At 46.8% G+C, this 19,259-nt stretch overlaps 1 protein-coding gene across 1 annotated transcript in view; it reads left to right on the top strand.

Moving 5' to 3' along the window:
* The window catches only part of FREM2 (FRAS1 related extracellular matrix 2), a 348,626-nt gene that overhangs the window by 76,155 nt on the left and 253,212 nt on the right, over positions 1–19,259 (top strand). The window lies entirely within an intron of this gene.

A 19,259-nucleotide genomic window follows, 5' to 3' on the forward strand; every position in this document is an offset into this window, starting at 1 on the left:
GTGAATGGTGCTGTGTGTCAGTGTGTATGTAGATGCAGGAAAGGGGAATGATGGGGTGATGGGGAGAAGGCAATGATGGGGTGATGGAGAAGGCAATGATGGGAGTGATGACGAAGGCAATGATGGGGTGATAGGGAGAGGGAAATGATGGGGTGATGGGGACAGGGCAATGATAGGGTGATGGAGAAGGCAATTATGGGAGTGATGGGGAGAAGGCAATGATGGGAATGATGGGAAGAAGGCAATGATGGGGGTAATGGAGAAGGCAGTGATGGGAGTGATGGGAAGAAGGCAATGATGGGGTAATGGGGAGAAGGCAGTGATGGGGAGAAGGCAATGATGGGGATGATGGGAAGAAGGCAATGATGGGGGTGATGGAGAAGGCAATGATGGGAGTGATGGGGAGAAGGCAATGATGGGGGTGACGGGGAGAAGGCAATGATGGGGTGATGGGGAGAAGGCAATGATGGGGAGAAGGCAATGATGGGAGTGAAGGAGGGAAGGCAATGATGTGGGTGATAGAGAAGGCAATGATGGGTTGATGGAGAAGGCAATGATGGGGTGATGGGGGTGATGGGGAGAAGGCAATGATGAGAGTGATGGGGAGAAGGCAATGATGGCGGTGATGGGGAGAAGGCAATGATAAGGATGGTGGCGGAGGAGGAAATGATGGAAGTGGTGGAATGGGCAAGGATGGGGATGTGGGGGAGGAGGAAATGATGGAGGTGGTTGAAAGGGCAATGATGGAGTTGGGGGAGAAGGCAATGATGGAGATGGGGAGAAGGCAATGATGGTGATAGTAGAAAAGACAATGATCGGAGTGGTAGGGAAGAAGGCAATGATGGAGGAGGTGGAAGGGCAATGATGGGGTTGATGGCAAGGGCAATGATGGGGTGCTAGGGGAAAAGGCAATGATGGAGGTGGTGGAAAGGGTAATGATGGGGTGGTGGTGGAAAATGCAATGATGATGGGGATGGTGGGGGAGAATACAATGATGGTGGTGGAAAGGTGTGGTGGTAGAAAGGGCAATAATGGGGGTGGTGGGGGAGGAGGAAATGATGGATTTGGTGGATTGGGCAATGATGGGGTGGCAGGGGAGAAAGCAATGATAGTGGTGCGGAGAAGGCAATGATGGTGTCATGATCCATGCTGGATCATGACTGATATAATGCACAAAGTAACCTTTTTTTTCCTAAGCTGTGCTTAAGGTGTTTTTGCCCCCGGTGGCCATTAGGATTATTGCACTGTGTGTCGTTTGTTCTAAGTTTGCCCCAGTGGTGGTGAGCGTCATTGCACTCTAGTTTCTTTTGTTAAGCGCACATGATTATAATGCAGGTGTGATTGCTGGCTCTGCTATAAAAGAGTCACAGATGTGGTAATCACTGTTGGTGATATTGTTGGTCTTTTCCAACAATGCTAAGTGAAGGATGGAGCTGAAGGAGAGTCCCGGGCAGCTCAGTGAGAGTCCTGAAGTGGCAGCTATGGTGTCTGCGAGGAGGGCTGGCATGGCTTGATGGAGTTGCAGCTATGGTGTCAGCAAGGAGTTTTTGCATGGCTTGGTGGAGTGGCAGCTATGATGTAGAGCTGCACTCATGATGCTGGACTCGGTTGCTGGAAAGCTGGACTCAAGATACTGGACTCTTGCAGGAAAGCTGGACTCATATGCTGGACTCTGTTTCTGGACAGCTGCATGCAGGTGGTGGACTCTCTTTGCTCCAAGGCTGCACTATGGTGCTGAGAAAAGTCCAGGACAACTCAGTCAGAGTCCTGGAGTGGCAGCTATGGTGTCAGCGAGGAGTTCGTGTAAAGCATGGTGGAGTGGCAGCTATTGGTGTCAATGAAGATTTCTTGCAAAGCTTGGTGGAGTGGCAGCTATGGTGTAGAGCTGCACTCAGTTGCTGGACTCTTTTGCTGGAAGCTGCACTCAGGTGCTGGACTCCGTGGCTGGACAGCTGCACTCAGGTGCTGGACTCCGTTGCTGGACAGTGCACCCAGATGTTGGACACGGTGGGAGGAAGATGCACTCAGGTGTTGGACTCTGTTGCCTGGAGCAAGTGCATCAGAGCAAAGCTAAGTGTTTCCCTATTTGTCACTTTTCCTCATGTTGGTGTTAGTACAGCGGTGGGGCCAGTGCCTGCACCACCCAGCTCCCTAGCAAGGAATAGGTGTAGGGTGTGCTAGAGCGACAGGTTCGTGATCAGCGCCCGGTGCGGAGCAAGCATAGGGAACGTTAGGAGCGTTAGGGACACTAACTCGGGAGTGCAGGAGGTCTCCACGTCCCCTTTCCCTATCGCAGGGCACACCATTGTAAATGTTTCCCTATCCCCTTTGTCTTGTTGTATTAGTTACCGGCCTGCGGGCCGTGTCACACTGGACAATTACACTTGCCGTGTCCTGTTGCATTAGTTCCCGGCCTGCTGGCCGTGTCACACGGGACGGGGCACGTGACAGATGGAGGAGGTGAAGAGGGCAATGATGGGGTGGGGAGAGGACAATAATGGGATGCGGGGGAGGACAATGAGGGGTGTGGGGGATTGGGATGGAAGGAAGGGGGACTTATAATGGACTTAGGAACAGGATGAGGTGGAGGAAGACATTATTATCGCTTATTATGTCTAACACAGTCCCTTATTATATAGTGTACGTACTTATCATGTATAACACAGTCCCTTAGTATATAATGTACTCACTTATTATGTCTAACACAGACCCTTAGTATATAGTGTACTCACTATGTCTAACACAGTCCCTTAGTATATAGTGTACGTACTTATTATGTATAACACAGTCCCTTAGTATATAGTGTACATATTTATTATGTCTAACAGAGTCCATTAGTATATAGTATACTCACTAATTCTGTATATCACCATCCTTAGTTACATAGTTTCCTCTTTTATTATGTATAACACCGTCACCATGCTGTTATGTATAGTGCTGTCTCTTACATAGTGTATTCTTGTTAATTTTGTTATTCACAACACCCTCTTTTATTACATAGTCCCCTCTCTTTTTAGATATAAAATGACTTCTGATGGAGTAGCCGGTGACCAGAGTACCAGTCCATCAGTTCCTCTATTAGAAAGGAAGCTTTCCCATGCTCCATCAGCCTCCATTGCATTATATAGCTAACAAGACAGGATGGTATGTAATAAAAAACAGGGCACTATATAATCCAATATGTAAGGGACGGTGCTGTACATAACAAGAGAGGGCACTGTATAAGGGACAGCAATATACATAATAAAGGAGACTATGTTATATATATACAAGTATGTGTGGGTGGCTAAATACATATACTGTATATACTGTGAGGTAGCGCTGTCATTCGGGTAGGGGATACTCGCTTAGCCGCCACAACACCAGATCCGGCATGGGTTTTTCATAAAACAATTATAATCCATGCAGTTTATTCAGTAACCTAAACCCACAGCAGTAACATACAGTTCATAGAATCAGCATAGCGTCCATGACAGAGTTCAGCTCTGTAATCCCTGTGGTCACACAGGTTATGCATACGCAGGTTCTGAAGCCTCAGATATCTCACCCACGTCAGGGTTTCCTCATAGTTCCTTCATCATGCTGCAGACATCCATTCCCTCCAGGGAAACATCAGGCACATGCAGCCATTCAACCCAGCATTCACGTGCTGTCAGGAAATTAGACACATCTCCCAGCGGGACCTTTCACAACAGACCAACCGGGTCCCAGCATTCACCCATGTGACCTACCCTGGCCACCTTTTATGGGCTATAGCCACGCCCACCGGGTCACATGGCTATGACCTTATCACAGGTCCTTGAACCATTCTCACACGCTTAACAATATTGTTCTTAACCACACCCCTGGGAGGATTTGTAGGTAACTAGTACCGCCCATCTCCCCAGCTAGCGGACACAGTGGTCACTACACCACATACCTCCCCCCTCTGTTCAAACCAGCATAACCCCAGGATCTCGAGACCGGGCACTCACTACACCTTGCCCCCCAGGTCGAGAGAACCGTCTCCATCTGTCGAACGGCCTCATTCCTTCGTTAGGCCTCCCCAGCCCCCAGCGGTCAGAATATCGGCCCTGATCTTTGGCCCTCCAGTCACAGCCTGTCTGGTCATCACATTCCTCTCCCTGTTTGTTCCGTTCCCCGACCAGCTCCCCCGGTCAGTACGGTCATAAGTCTTAGTTAAGCCTACTGTCTGGCTTGAGTCTGACTCATTCAGCGTCTCACAGGAACTACGGTCTCTCAACGTCATTCTGCCAGTCAAACTACCACTTGCTGACATTCTTCGGCCATCTGCCATGTCACTTCTTGGAGGAGCCGTTCGGGTCTTTACATCTTGGGTTGAAGGCGGCCACCACCTGGTGTTCCGTACCTCTTTATTGATTCGCCGACGGTCCAGCCTCAGCTGCTCAATCTCTTGCAGGTACCCCACTCGATACTCCAACAGCATTCGAAAGTTTCTCAGGCTTTCCACGGAGCCAACTACCATGATGGGAATCCTACCCTCTTCACTGGATATCTGGTATTCATCATCAGGAGGGATCCTCATCCTCACCACACCAGAGATATTCACAAGGTCTTGCATTACCTTCCCGAATCTTCCAATGATTCTCCCAATCAGACCTTTGGGAACCGGAACTACATCTTTCCGCAAACCCAGCAGATCCATACCCTCTCTTGCTAACTCTAGGCGTCGAGCAGCTTTCATATTACTCTGCCTGACCAACTGTTTGGCGTGGAGACATTGCAAATGCATCTCTTTCAGGACAGCTACCCGGTTTGCTGTATCTTCACTGGCCGATATTATCACCAACTGCCGAGTCTCAGGTGCCCAGTGCACCTTACATGCCTTGACCGCCTCCTTAAAAGCCTCATGCACACCTTCCTCAGTGCAGGCTTCTTGCATGTCTTCTGGTACATCAATCACAGACTTGAAGGTCATGGTCTTGCTCTCTTTCTGGACCGAAGGCTCTGGCTTTACCACTAACACTTCCCTCACTACAGATGAGCCGACCGGATGATTGTCTTCTTCAGCTCTTTGCTCACCCACTTCACAAGATTTTATCTCTTCATGACCCTTTGCCACAATTGGTACTGGCAGTTCCGTCTTGTTGTCACTTGGGCCCAACTGCTGTAAGTCTTCGTCCAGTTTCCTCTCCCGCCGAAGATCTCTTACAGTTTCTTTGAGTTCCTCCATCTCTTCCCTAAGGGTCTTGTTCAGTCGTTGCCACGGTACCATGTGACCTTTGAGCTCAGAGACTCCTTTCTCTAGCTCCTCTAGTCTGTCCTCCCTTTCCCTCTCAGAGCCACAGTCACCCTCCAGTTACCCATTAACCGTGTGAATACTTCAGCCGTCTTATCAACCAGGTGAACGTCAGTCCTGTCACGAGACGCCAGGTCCGTCCGTTGGGCAGACGTACCCCTTTTCCCAGTCACTTCTACCTCTGACCTCACCACGTCAGGAATCGTCGCCGTCTTAATATCTGTTAGCCCAACAGTAGAAATGTCTCCACTCTCGTACCATAGGTCATCAAACACGACAAAGTCCCGGCCCCCCCTCCAAGGTATACACTAAGTCTAGTGGTATACCGCCACCTTGGCACTCACTGCCTCCGGGCCCCTCAAACACCACTCTGTCTAGCGCATAGTTCACAGTGACCCCATGTTTACAGCGAACCTGGGCCATTTTGTCGGTCAGACAGAAAGTGAAAGGAGTTCCTAACAGAGTCACCTGACTCTTTGAGTCCAACCGTCCCGAGATTCCTCCCAGGTGCATCATCACGGTACACACTTGCGGTCCGTCATGCTCTGGAAAGTATAACCCACATTCTGAAAACACTCTACACGAACACTGCTGTTCCTCTTTTGACACACCGGCCCCTTTCTGGATCACCACTCCAATTTGGGTCACCGCCCCCTCTGCGACTCCACCCCCTTTTGGGCTACCACCCCGATTTGGGCCACCGCCCCCTTTCGGGATTTCCCCATGTCCATTATACCGGTCTTCTCAGACCACAGTTCACACAACACAGTTTATGTCTCTTACGATACCACACAAGTCCTTGTTGGCACCACCACAGCTCCTGCTGTCACCAATCTTCGACACCACCGGCTGCCGTTCATACACAGCTGCTGGTGTCACCTTCGTAACCCTGCCGAGTTACCGGAAGCCGCTTGTCCCCTTCGTAACCCTGCCGAGTTACAGGAAGCCGCTTGTCCCCTTCGTAACCCCGCTGAGTTACAGCAAGCCGCTTGTCACCTTCTTGACTCCCACTGAACCACCGCAAGCTGAGTTGAGACAAGAGAAAAAAAACACCACACAAAACTCACGTGTCCTGTCTGTGTGCTATTCAGGATGTTCTGTCTCCGCCTGAGACCGTCAAACACACAGGGCGCACTGGGTGCGATTCAGGGAGCGACCCTCCTCCCAGGGTCTCCCCACACACCGGCTTCACCAGGTCCAGGGTCTCGGCGGGTTCTCTTCAGGAAATCCGTCTCCACCTGAGACCGCCCAACACTCGCGCCTCACCAGGTCCAAGGTCATACCACGTGCTCCCGGGATCTAGAATCTCCCAACACTGACCCTCCAGGACCTTTCCTCACTGAACCCTCCAGGTACACAGTCTTACTCACTGACCCAGGTCAGTACCACACGAACACCTGTCCGTTACCCGTGTCGGCCACACAGGTCCTCGGGTACCTCTTCTCCGCAGAGGCACCCTAGCAATCACCAGTCTCTTTCTCCTGGGGAAGCGGCCGCACTGGGCTCACCGATCCGGACAGTGCCTTACTCACTAGGTCGCCCCACAGTTCCAGAACCACAGCCGGGCAGTGACTTCCCCAAATGCAGGCCGTCACAAGCTCTGCTCACACACGTGGCCGGTCAGCATATTACACGGCTTTCACGACCGTCCGCCCTCCTGGCGCAGCGTTGCCAGCACTGCACCATGTGCTTTGGAACTGTTGCCCTTAGCAACCGAGTTTTGCAGTCCTCTTCCATTGCCCCTAGCATCAAGGCTACAACATTGCCCTTTGCAATCTCCACCAATTGTGAGGAAGCGCTGTCATTCGGGTAGGGGATACTCGCTTAGCCGCCACAACACCAGATCCGGCATGGGTTTTTCATAAAACAATTATAGGCAATGCGGTTTATTCAGCAACCTAAACCCACAGCAGTAACATACAGTTCATAGAATCAGCATAGCATCCATGACAGAGTTCAGCTCTGTAATCCCTGTCGTCACACAGGTTATGCATACACAGGCTTTACAGCCTCAGATATCTCACCCACGTCAGGGTTTCCTCATAGTTCCTTCATCATGCTGCAGACATCCATTCCCTCCAGGGAATCATCAGGCACATGCAGCCATTCAACCCAGCATTCATGTGCTGTCAGGAAAGGAGACACCTCTCCCAGCGGGACCTTCCACAACGGTCCAACCGGGTCCCAGCATTCACCCATGTGACCTACCCTGGCCACCTTATATGGTCCGTAGCCACGCCCACCGGATCACATGGCTATGACCTCATCACAGGTCCTTGAACCATTCTAACACTCTTTACAATATCGTTCTTAACCACACCCCTGGGTGGATTTGTAGGTAACTAGTTTCCCCAGCTACCTGGAGACTTCTCCCGGACACATTGAAACAGCACCTCAGCAGTATCACTGCTGATCAACACACACATAAGTCTCCATCTCAAGGCCACCCACCTTGAGTTACACAACGGTCATTCTGTATTCTGCGATTCATCCTCTCTCCTAGGACATCTACACAGCGCCCCCTAGCGGACACAGTGGTCACAATACATACTGTGTGTATATATATATGTATATATATATATGTAGCTTTGTTGCCATAAATGAAGGGGGCCCAGACACATTTCTTGCACAGGGGCCCCAAGCTGTCAGTGTCTGCCCCCGATTCATAGACATTTGATAAGAGCAGGGGGCACATATTACACACTAGAAACAACACTCAAATGTAGTAACTGTTTATAATTTAAAAGAAATAGAATTATATATATATATATATATTTTACCTGTCACCATGTCAAAAGTAAACAATTCTTCCAATAATTTAATTCTCGCTGCTCCGATGAGTATTCTATTTATATTTTTTTGGTTTTGCGTTTTCTTAACCTGCCATACGGTTCTAGAAATGTGGCCCTTTTTATTTATTTTATAATGACCAGAAGAATACTCCAGGGTGTAGGAGTCAAAACGCGTTGTCCTGTAATTTTTTATCACCTCAATAAAGCAGATATTTATATATAACATCTATGAGAATCTCTATACGGGAGCGCTGGCTACATTCTGGGATTTTCCAAGCTATCTATAGGATAATTATGCAGAGAAGCCTTGGGAAGGACAATAAAAATTAGCACTACTTAAGAAAGACTCATATTACTGGACTGGAACCGTATGTCAGATTTAAGAAAACTGAATACTTAGGGGATCAGCGGGAATAAAATGAGAGCAAAAAATCCCACCAAGAACAACATCTGCAAGGAGTTTGTATATTCTCCTCGTGTTTGCGTGGGTTTCCTCCAGGTTCTCCTGTTTCTCCCCACATTCCAAAGACATACTGATAGGGAATCTAGATTGTGAACCCCAGTGGGGACGGTGATGATAATGTCTGTAAAGTGCTGTGGAAATTAATGGCGCTATATAAGTGAGTAAAATAAATAAATAAAAAATGGCCAGTGCTCCCCCGATGACTGATCTGCTTTAAGTCTAAACACGTTATTGTGAATTTGCTAGGAACTATCTCTTGTAGAATCAGTTTTGCGTGCGTACGTCCCTTGAATTCCATCTGTTAAACCCCACGGTCTCTGTATACATTTCTTTACTTCAACAGGGCATAAAATTGATTGTGCTGTTTTTACAGTCCTAGTTTCCACTGGCATGTTTAGTGAGCACATGCCTGAAGGTAGATGAATGTCACAACCGGCATTTACAATCATTTGGGACTGGGGACGACGCAGTTAAAGCGCACTTGTCCCATTGGCAGCATCCATTTTAATAAGTACGGTAACATTCGTAACATTCACGTGTGTGATTTTTGAATACTTGCTAACGCTAAGAGGAAACTCAAAAGTAAAATTCCGGGAAACAGAGGAAATCTGCTAAAGTCTTAGAAGCGTTGGCAAATCTTCAGGGATGGTGCAGAAGCACTTTCACATATGTTGCGAAATGCGTTGTATGTTTTTATTATAAGAAATCACTTTTTCATCTTTGCTACAAAATAGTTAGTTCCCTTCGGCAACACTCAGGTATGCTGCACCATATCCTTGGCCTGATGCCTAAACTGTCCGACTGTCCCCATTGTTATCCACCATTACTTTTCTAATGTGGTAACATTGGATGTAGCATGGAAATCAGTAGTGTGCGGTCATGAATGTAGTTCAAAAACCTTTCTTCCATTCACTAGTACAGTACCAGGTGCCTCACCAGAATGTCTTTATGAAGAATGGACCATTTTGGACACGTTGTTGGATAACAGGGTGGGTTTTGACCACCGTGTCTCATAAGTGAAAGCAGACCTGTTAGATCACAGCTGGGGCCCTCAATATCGTCTGCCAGGGGACAACAAGCTCTTTTTCCCCCAAATGAAACACCTCAGACGTTTACTATCAGATGACATGATTGACAGATTGATTTTGTGATGGTTGAGAACCTTATAAAGGTCACTGTATCGGGACTCGATCTCCTTCAGACGACATGTATGTGCTCCAAACATGTCTTTCACCCATTATAGTCTATATGACTGCTCACATATCACTGCGTATGCCTGCCATAGAATCGCCGGCAGGAGCAGTCTGGTACAGCTCTGTGTCAGCAGAGATCGGAGGCGGGTAGAGCAGGCAGGTAGGTAGCAACTACCTACCCATTAATTCTTAAGCCCGCAGTTAAAAAAAAAATAAAAAAATAGTCCCGGATAACCCCTTTATCACTGCAGTAGTCCACAAAATCCTCCTGGATATTTACTTCACATTCCAGGACAATTTTCTGCATTATCTCCTAACAGCTGTCATCTACTTATAGTGAGTGACGGGACAAACTATGCTAAGATGTAAAATGTGTCAGATGAGACTTTTCTCATCCCCAGGCAAATCAGACATGCCGTAAATGGATTATTTAGTCTCTTTGGATTACATATCTATGTTTTGTGTTTATATCACAAGATATATTCCCATTGTTACTGTACAAATAACTCTCAGTTCATGTCATGTGCTGAAATTAGAGATGCATTGAGAATACAGCTTCCTTCAGGTTTAACATTTTATTTCATTTATTATGTTATTTTATTATCAGTAATTGAAGTGAATGGGAGCTGAGCAGCAGGATTACACAGTGTATGGAGCTGTGGTGTCCTGGCTCCTCACACTCTGCCACGGGACCTGGTGGTGTGTGTCAGACCCCCACAAATCTGATAATGGTAGTCTATCCAAAACATAAGTCTTCAGGTCTCCACACACATTAGACTAATGTTGACTGAGCTCTCTGATGTTGATGGGTTTGGCCGACAGTCTAAAGTATATGGTGGTGGCGGCCGACTGATGGTCAAGAGAGATTTTGATCACGAATATCTGATTTCAGACCACTGATCACATTGTTCTCCATGACTTAAGCCACCGGCCAAAATGTCAGCTGGCAGCTTTCACAAAGAGAACACAAGAGTGCTCGGCCATGGGAGTGTCAGCTGAGATCGATGGTGGCCGGATGATCGGGCCAGAGCATAGTTCAGTCTACAGCCATCTAATATGTATGGCGAGTCTTAGTCTCTTAATCTTAAGTGGTAATGCCGATTACCAGACTCCAATTGAACAAGTCTGCCCTCAATTACACCATGTCATCTTCACAGTTAATCATCAACTGAGAGCTGAGACGATGTCACATAACCAGTACAACAAAACAGAGAACATTAAGAATTTATAATAGTAATACTGAGGTAAAAGAAGCAAGACAAACACAGATATCCCATATCCCATTGCCTCTCGACAGACATGTGCGCTCCCCAATGCTGCAAGTAGAGAAGGCTTAGCCTCCACAGAATTGGAGGAGAGCTTGGTCAATGAAGCTGGTTGGATCTGGTCAGTTTCAGGGCAGCACTTACAAGATCTACAGCATAGAGCTTGTAATCATGAGTTCCTTGTCTAGGAGACTGGCCACTGGTGATAGACTACAGTGGTGGACGATAGCCAAGGCAACGCACAGTCAATCCCTTCATTCTTGATAAAAAAAAAAGTGGCATTTTAATAAGAAGTAAATTGCAAAGTTGTTTTTTTACAAGCACATTGCAATTTGACTCATTTATGAAGATGAGACTGGACCTTTACAAATCCGCTTTCCACCATCGTCTGTATTTCTTTCTGTATGGAAACTGGAATTCTGACATCTTCATGTAAGGAGTATAACTTTTCTGCCTTATATGCTTCAAACGTATTTGATCATTTTAAGTTTCCCCCAATTATACCTGATTTGTCCTATTATCGGCCTACAAGCTGTAACAAATACAGTGCTCTGTATACCAAGCACAGGATGCATGGCTATGAGCATGAGGGATAAATTACAGCTATTATCTTTTCGACATGGATCAAATTCTGTCAGTCATGAATGAATAATTGTACTAATGAGGAGAAGGTATTAAATCTTAATCTAATTTCCCAGCACTATTGAACCTGCTGTCCTAAAGAAATATTAGTCATGGGGCGCTGATATCCTGCTATATGGTACAAGCGGGGGCCAAAATCCTAATCTGGGGGGGTTCCACTAGTATGTCCTAAGAGCTAATACAATGATAGAATCAAAGTGCCCAGGTGCTATAGAGCCCTTCTCGCACCCCTGGTGACGTCACAGGTCATTAGTGGATTTCAGGAATGTGACTGCTTTTATTATCACTTTAAGTTCCGTACTGAAGCCGTGAACTAAAGAATGCAAGATGGGAGATACTGTATAACCTAGTTATATATTACACTCCTGAAAAGCCTGTTGTAAAACAGTAATAGTGTGCAGCTCTCTAGCGGGCACTGATGTGCACTATAAATCTGAGCTCACAATCAGCATCCAAGATTTGGATTGCTAGCGTTTATGGTCTGTGTATTGTACGTGTCATGCGAGCGCTTCATAATCCATTTTATATTATAAATACACTATATTTCGTGAATATTTATGGTATGTAGCAATGCTGATGTGTTATTGTTCCGCCGACGACTTTCCTTCTAAGGTTTTCATTGGGTATTTATCACACGTATGTTGCAGTTTGTCATATATGTATATACAGGAAAATATCATCTGTATTGCATTGTTCCTGAGGTTTAGCATGTAAGCATTAAGCAGCTCTTGATATTTCATTCTTGTTCAGTATCTGCAAAGAGATTTGTAGTCAAACGTAATCTTTGTGCCAGGCATTGTACAGGAAACTGTTGTTGGAGGATCTAAGGGCCCCCATGAGCGTTAGATTAAAGTCAAATGAACCCTCTGATATCAACAGGTTCGGTCGATGGTCTAATGCTCGGGCCCCCCAAACTGTGACTTGGGTGCCACTTGTGGCTCGCAGAGCCAAGATCTGTGGGGCTCCTGGCTGTGTGCCTGCTTGCTGCATTAGCACCTGATCTAGCAAACAGTTGTGACGAGATGATCTCCAGATTGTGACTTTTACGACTAGCTCTGTAAAGAAGAGCAGATCTGTATGTGCATACACTTGTGGGGTGTGGGAGGGAAGCATAGAGATAAATATTAAGCTGGTGATACTCTTAGGGCCCCGTCACACATAGCGACTCACCAGCGATCCCGACAACGATATGACCTTGTCAGGATCGCTGGTGTGTCGCTACATGATCGCTGGTGAGCTGCCAAACAGGCAGCTTCACCAGCGATCAGCACCAGCAACGCCGAGCAGGCGCGCCGCTGCGTACGTTAGTTACCAGCGCTCTGATGCATGGAGCTGGTAACCAATGTACACATCGGGTTTCTAAGCGCCGCTTAGAGACCCGACGTTTACCTTGGTTACCAGCTAGCTGATGGCTGGTCGTTGCTCTCCCGCCCGCCACACGCAGCGATGCGTGCTGGCCAGCGGGAGACCAACGACCCAAAAAAAGTCCTGACCTTTCATGAACGATCAGCGATACCCAGCAGGGAGGCTGGTCGCTGATAACTGTCACACAGCGATCTCGCTGGTGAGATTGCTGTTGCGTCACAAAACTTGTGACTCAGCGATCTTACTAGCGATCTCGCTGTGTGTGACGGGGGCTTTAGAAGGGAGTTTGAAGTTGGATGTGATAGCGTGGAGGGTGCCTTTGATACGGGAATACCAAATGAGGGTAAAGTGGGAACCCTTGGATGTAATTATACTGCCTATATGGGAGGGGGGCACACTGTTTCCATGTGCTTTCTTTGGGGAAGCTTTGGCTGTCTACATACTAGTAATGGGGAGCTCTGAGTGTCAGTAATACTGTAAGGAGGGGGCTCTAGATGTGGCTCGCGACCATCTCTCAGAGTCCAATGTGAGTGTCAAGGTAGCAAAGATTTGAAACCACTGGTCTAATGTGTATGGGGGCACCGGCTTACTGATGGTTGGGAGAGATATTAATCTCGGATGTCAGGTTTCAGACTGACGATGATATTGTTCTCTCTGAGATAAGCCGCTTGCAGACTGTCAGCCAGCACCTGTCTCATAGACAACCACTCGGCTGAGCGGGTGCTCCTCTGTATTGTAATGTTAACAGAAAAGGTTGTCGGATGAATGATCGGTAGAAGCGACGTTCAGCCAATAGCGATTTAATGTGTACGGCCAATCTAATGCCCCCCATGTACTTTAGGTAGCTGTTGGCAGCTATCTCGTCCAACTCCTCTGCTCATCGAAGTGTTTTCTCAAACGAATGCTTCTGTATTCTTTGAGAGCAACTGCCACACATCTCTTAAAGATCGACAGTCAAAAATCAAAATGGACATGTCAGATCCTTGTCTTCTCCAACTTAGACGGGTTTACTCCGACAGAGAGGAACCAGTAGACTGCAGCGTTTGATTTCTCCTACTCCTGCACTGATTAGAAGCACTTCACCTTCGTATTAAATGGTGTAAATTTATTTTGGCAATGCAGGGGTTAATCTGCTCAGTTGAGAGCTCCTGGAGCGCGAAGGCTCTCAGCTGTGCATTGTTAGTCACTCCCATCTTCTACATAATCTGAGTCCTGGCAAGCACTCATTGTCAGAGCTAGCTTATGCTGCATGGCTGAAGGTTGTTGCTGGTTATTATAGGAGAAGGCGTCTGTGACTGTTGCTAGGTTTTGAGTGTGTGATAATTCCCCTCCTTCTCCTACTTTGGGTTAACCCCATCATCCACTCCCCAGTGCATTCCTCTGTTATTTGTTTGAGTATATTTGTATGTTTGGTATTTTTCGTTACCCCTGTTCGTATTACCTTGTTAGCCTGGTTGGTGTATTACGGTACATTACTACTCCCCTTTTCACTGGGTGGAGGGAGGGAGGGTACAGACAAGGAACGATTCAGGAGCTAAGGCAAGGTACGTGGCCTCGTCGTCTTCAACATCAGAACAGGATGAGCTAGGGTGCCCCTAGCATTAGGGACAGAGAGGAGCCCCTGGTCCCAGGACACCCAACAACAGAGTTATGACACCAACATCATCTGTTGATTGAGAATAGGGGGTCTCCATGCACATTAGACTGTCAAACGAACCCACTGATATAGACTTGAACCCATTTTCATTAGTTAGATATGTCAGTAGATATGAGTAGGACCAGAAGACCCACTAATGACACATGGAAAGAAGGATCGGGCTGTTTGACGTCAGCATGCCTGATTCTTTTTTGCTCAGGGGAGTCAAGCAGCTGGTAGAACATATGCACACATAACCAAATCAAGTATGCTTGTATATGTGTATGTCTGAGACTGGATGCATGGTGGTCAAAGCTATTCTATGTGTATGGCAAACTGAAAATGGAAAACCTCTTTAACTTTCCAACCATACAGTACAGATAAATTTTTCCACTTTATGAACTTAATTAAACTGTAAGGGATACCGATGCCACACAATAAATAACTTTTAGTGCAGCCTGGCTGCCTATTTCATTATGTTAAATATACATCCTAGGTCACAGGCCAAGACTTCTTTCACTGTTAGTATTTTGTAGGTAGGAGTGTGGAGCCATCAGTCATTTTGCTTCTTTTATTTTCAAAACCATCTCCAGGTTTTTTGCCATTAGTGTCACTTTTTTACTTTTACTGTAATCTTATTTGATAGCAGGGTCTAAGAAATAATTCACATATATAAACCAATCAGCTCTATCACTAAGGCTGTATCTCACAGTCCCTGTATGGACCGCAGTGCTCGGACTGACTGTGGGTTTATTGACCCAAGCAAACAGGTTCATATCTACCTATGAGGCTATCAGATGCGGTCACAAGACCCGGACATTACAAGTTAGGGACTGTGAAATACGACCATCTAAACCCAACCAGAAACCGCTGACAAGTAAAGTGAATCAGTCAGATTATCTTGATACAATCCCACTTGCCAATGGCTGAAATGTGAAAATAATGTACTAACGTAAGAATCTGACCTTGACAAGAGCCAAATTGCAATATTTAGAAGTTCACAGTATGTTTATAATGGAAAGTCTTGAGGGGTGATCCTGCTATACCGTGGTTACTATCTTACCTACCAAAAGTGGCCTAAGGATAACGCGTGGCAGGATCATGGGTGCCCAAGGCTTACTGATGCATGTGGAGAATAAAGGCTTGCTCATCTGATCCGATCCCACCCAAAACATAACTGTGACCCAACTTGCTGAGTATTATAGAAAGGTCTCAGAAGTCAAAGAGTTGCATAGCTTGTCATACATGGGCTGCGAAGCCACAAACGCTCAGAGTGCTCATAATAACTGCTGCCGAAAACATCTGCAATGGTGAGCATCAAAACTGGATCATAGAGTCATGGAAGAAGGTGACTGGGTCTGATGAATCTCGTTTTCTTTTACGCCATGTGGATGCACTATGTGAAGAAGATGAAATGTGATGCTGTGAGCAACAGATCATGGCATATGGAATTTGTTTTCCCACATACTGTCATCTACCAAAAAATTGTCTCGAACCAAGTCCACCCCTTTGTAGCAATGGTGGTTCCTAATGGCAGTGACCTCGTTCAGCCGGTTAATGAGAAACATGACAGAGTTCAGGGTGTTAGTTCTTCCAAATTTCTCAGATCTCAATCCATTCAAGTATCTATAGGATGTGCTGGTTAACAAGTCCAGTCCATGATTGCCCCAGCGAACATATGTCAGGATTTACTGCTAATAACTTGGTGCCAGGAACAACAAGACACTTTTAGAGATCTTGTAGAGCCCACGCCTCAGGAGGTCAGAGTTGATTGGTGGCACATTATTATTATTATTATTTATTTATATAGCACCATTGATTCCATGGTGCTGTACATGAGAAGGGGTTACATACAAATTACAGATATCACTTACAGTAAACAAACTAACAATGACAGACTGATACAGAGTGGAGAGAGGACCCTGCCCTTTCGGGCTTACATGCTACAGGATGGTGGGGAAGGAGACAGTAGGTTGGTGGGTTGCAGCAGTTCCGGTGTTGGTTGAGGTGATATCACCAGTAGTGGTGAGAGAGAAGGAGGTAGCGGGGTCATTGCAGGCTGTAGGCTTTCTTGAAGAGGTGGGTTTTCAGGTTCCGTCTGAAGGATCCAAATGTGGTTGATAGTCGGGCTTGTTGGGGCAAAGAATTCCAGAGAATAGGGGCTATTCGGGAGAAGTCTTGGAGGCGGTTGGGTGAGGAGCGAATAAGTGTGGAGGAGAGAAGGAGGTCTTGGGAGGACCGGAGATTACGTGAGGGAAGGTATCGGGAAATTAGTTCAGAGACATTTGGGGGAGACAGGTTATAGATGGCCTTGTAGTTCAGTATTAGTAATTTGAACTGGATATGCTGAGGGAATGGGAGCCAGTGAAGAGATTTGCAGAGGGGAGAAGCGGAGGAGTAGTGACGAGAGAGATGAATTAGTCGGGTGGCAGAGTTAAGGATGGACTGGAGAGGTGCGAGGGTGTTAGCAGGGAGACCACAGAAAAGGATGTTGCAGTAGTCGAGGCGGGAGATGATGAGGGCATGCACAAGCATTTTAGTAGATTGAGGGTTGAGGAAAGGATGGATTCTGGAAATATTTTTGAGCTGGAGGCGACAGGAGGTAGAAAGAGCTTGGATGTGCGGTTTGAAGGACAGGGCAGTGTCAAAGGTTACTCCGAGGCAGTGGACTTCTGGTACTGGGGAAAGTGTGATGTCATTAATTGTTATAGCTAGGTAGGGTAAAGAAGATCTGTGAAATGGAGGAAAGATGATGAGTTCAGATTTGTCTACATTGAGTTTGAGGAAGCGAGAGGAGAAGAAGGAGGATATGGCTGATAGACACTCTGGGATTCTGGACAGCAGAGAGGTGACGTCTGGGCCAGAGAGGTAGATCTGAGTGTCATCATCATAAAGGTGGTAGTGGAATCCGTGGGACTTTATGAGTTGCCCCAGACCAAGTGTATAGATTGAGAAGAGTAGGAGTCCTAAAACAGAGCCTTGAGGGACTCCAACAGAGAGAGGATGGGGTGAGGAGGTGGTGTGGGAGTGGGAGACGCTGAATGTGCGGTTGGAAAGGTATGAGGAGATCCAGGATAGGGCAAGGCCTTTGATGCCGAAGGAGGAGAGGATCTGTAGTAGGAAGCAGTGGTCAACTGTGTCAAATGCAGAGGACAGGTCTAGAAGCAGGAGTATAGAGTATTGTCCATTTGATTTTGCTGTAAGTAGGTTGTTAGTAATTTTGGTCAGGGCTGTCTCAGTGGAGTGATGGGGGCGGAAACCAGATTGTAGATTGTCAAAGAGCAAGTTAGATGATAGGTGGGAGGAAAGTTCAGCGTGGACATGCTGTTCCAGGAGTTTGGAAGCGAATGCAAGCAATGATATTGGGCGATAGCTGGACATAGCGGTTGGGTCGAGGGTTGGCTTTTTAAGGATAGGCGTGATTGTGGCATGCTTCAAAGCAGAAGGGAAGGTACCGGACGTTAGTGATAGGTTGAAGAGATGGGTTAGGGATGGGATAAGTGTGGTGGTGAGGTTGGGGAGGAGGTGGGATGGGATGGGGTCAAGTGCACAGGTTGTGAGCTGCGATTTGGGGAAGAGGCGATTAAGCTCCCCTTCAGTGATGTTGGAGAGTGAGGTTATGGGGTTTGGGCATTGGTCTGGTATACAAAGGGGTTGTTGTGGTTGAGTGATGAAGACTTGCCTTGTTTGGTCAATCTTGTTTTTGAAGTGTGTGGCAAAGTCCTCGGCAGAGATGAGGGAGGTTGGAGGAGGCAGTGGTGGGCAGAGGAGGGAGTTAAAAGTTTTGAATAACTGTTTTGGGTTGTAAGATAGGGAAGATACGAGGGTTGTGAAGTAGGCCTGTTTAGCAGAGGTGAGGGCAGACTTGAAATCGAGTGTTGCCTGTTTGAATGTGGTGAAGTCATCTTGCGAATTTGTTTTCTTCCAGCGCCGCTCTGCAATCCTGGACACTTGCCGGAGCTTTTTAGTGGTGTTATTGTGCCAGGGTTGTCTGTTGATACGTCGCATTCTGCCATGAACGAGAGGGGCAACCGTGTCAATAGCTGATGCGAGAGTGGCATTGTAGAAAGCAGTGGCACTGTCTGTGTCATGGAGTGAGGATATGGATGCCAGTGGTAGAATAGAGTCAGAGAGCGCGTGAGTGTCTAGGTGTGCAAGGTTTCTGCGGAGGTGTGCGTGTTGCTGGACATGGGTGCCAGGTGAGGAGGACAGGGATGAGAAAGTGAGTAGATGATGGTCAGATAGAGGGAGAGGGGAGTTGGTGAAGTTAGAAAGAGAGCAGAGACGGGTGAAGACCAGGTATAATGTGTGTCCATCTGTGTGGGTGACTGAGGAGGACCACTGAGTAAGTCCAAAGAATGAAGTAAGGGACATGTGGAATGTACAGACACCAGACTTTATGATGAAGTAATCTTCATAGAACGTTTCTCACACTATTTGGCTTCATTACTCCCGATGCTTAAAGAAGCCCCCAAATACTGTAACAAAACATCCAGGATTAGCGTTCTTTTTTTTTTTCTTGAAAGCAAAGGACTAACCTTTCATATATCCACAATACATCCACAATGGCTTTTATTAAGCCAGCTTAATCATGCTGTGCCATTCAGCCTTATAAAGGTATTACGCTTTTATATGACTACCTT

This window comes from Dendrobates tinctorius, unplaced genomic scaffold (genome assembly GCF_039654945.1).
Source record: "Dendrobates tinctorius isolate UK_male_01 unplaced genomic scaffold, ASM3965494v1 ptg000075l, whole genome shotgun sequence".
Taxonomy (NCBI): domain Eukaryota; kingdom Metazoa; phylum Chordata; class Amphibia; order Anura; family Dendrobatidae; genus Dendrobates; species Dendrobates tinctorius.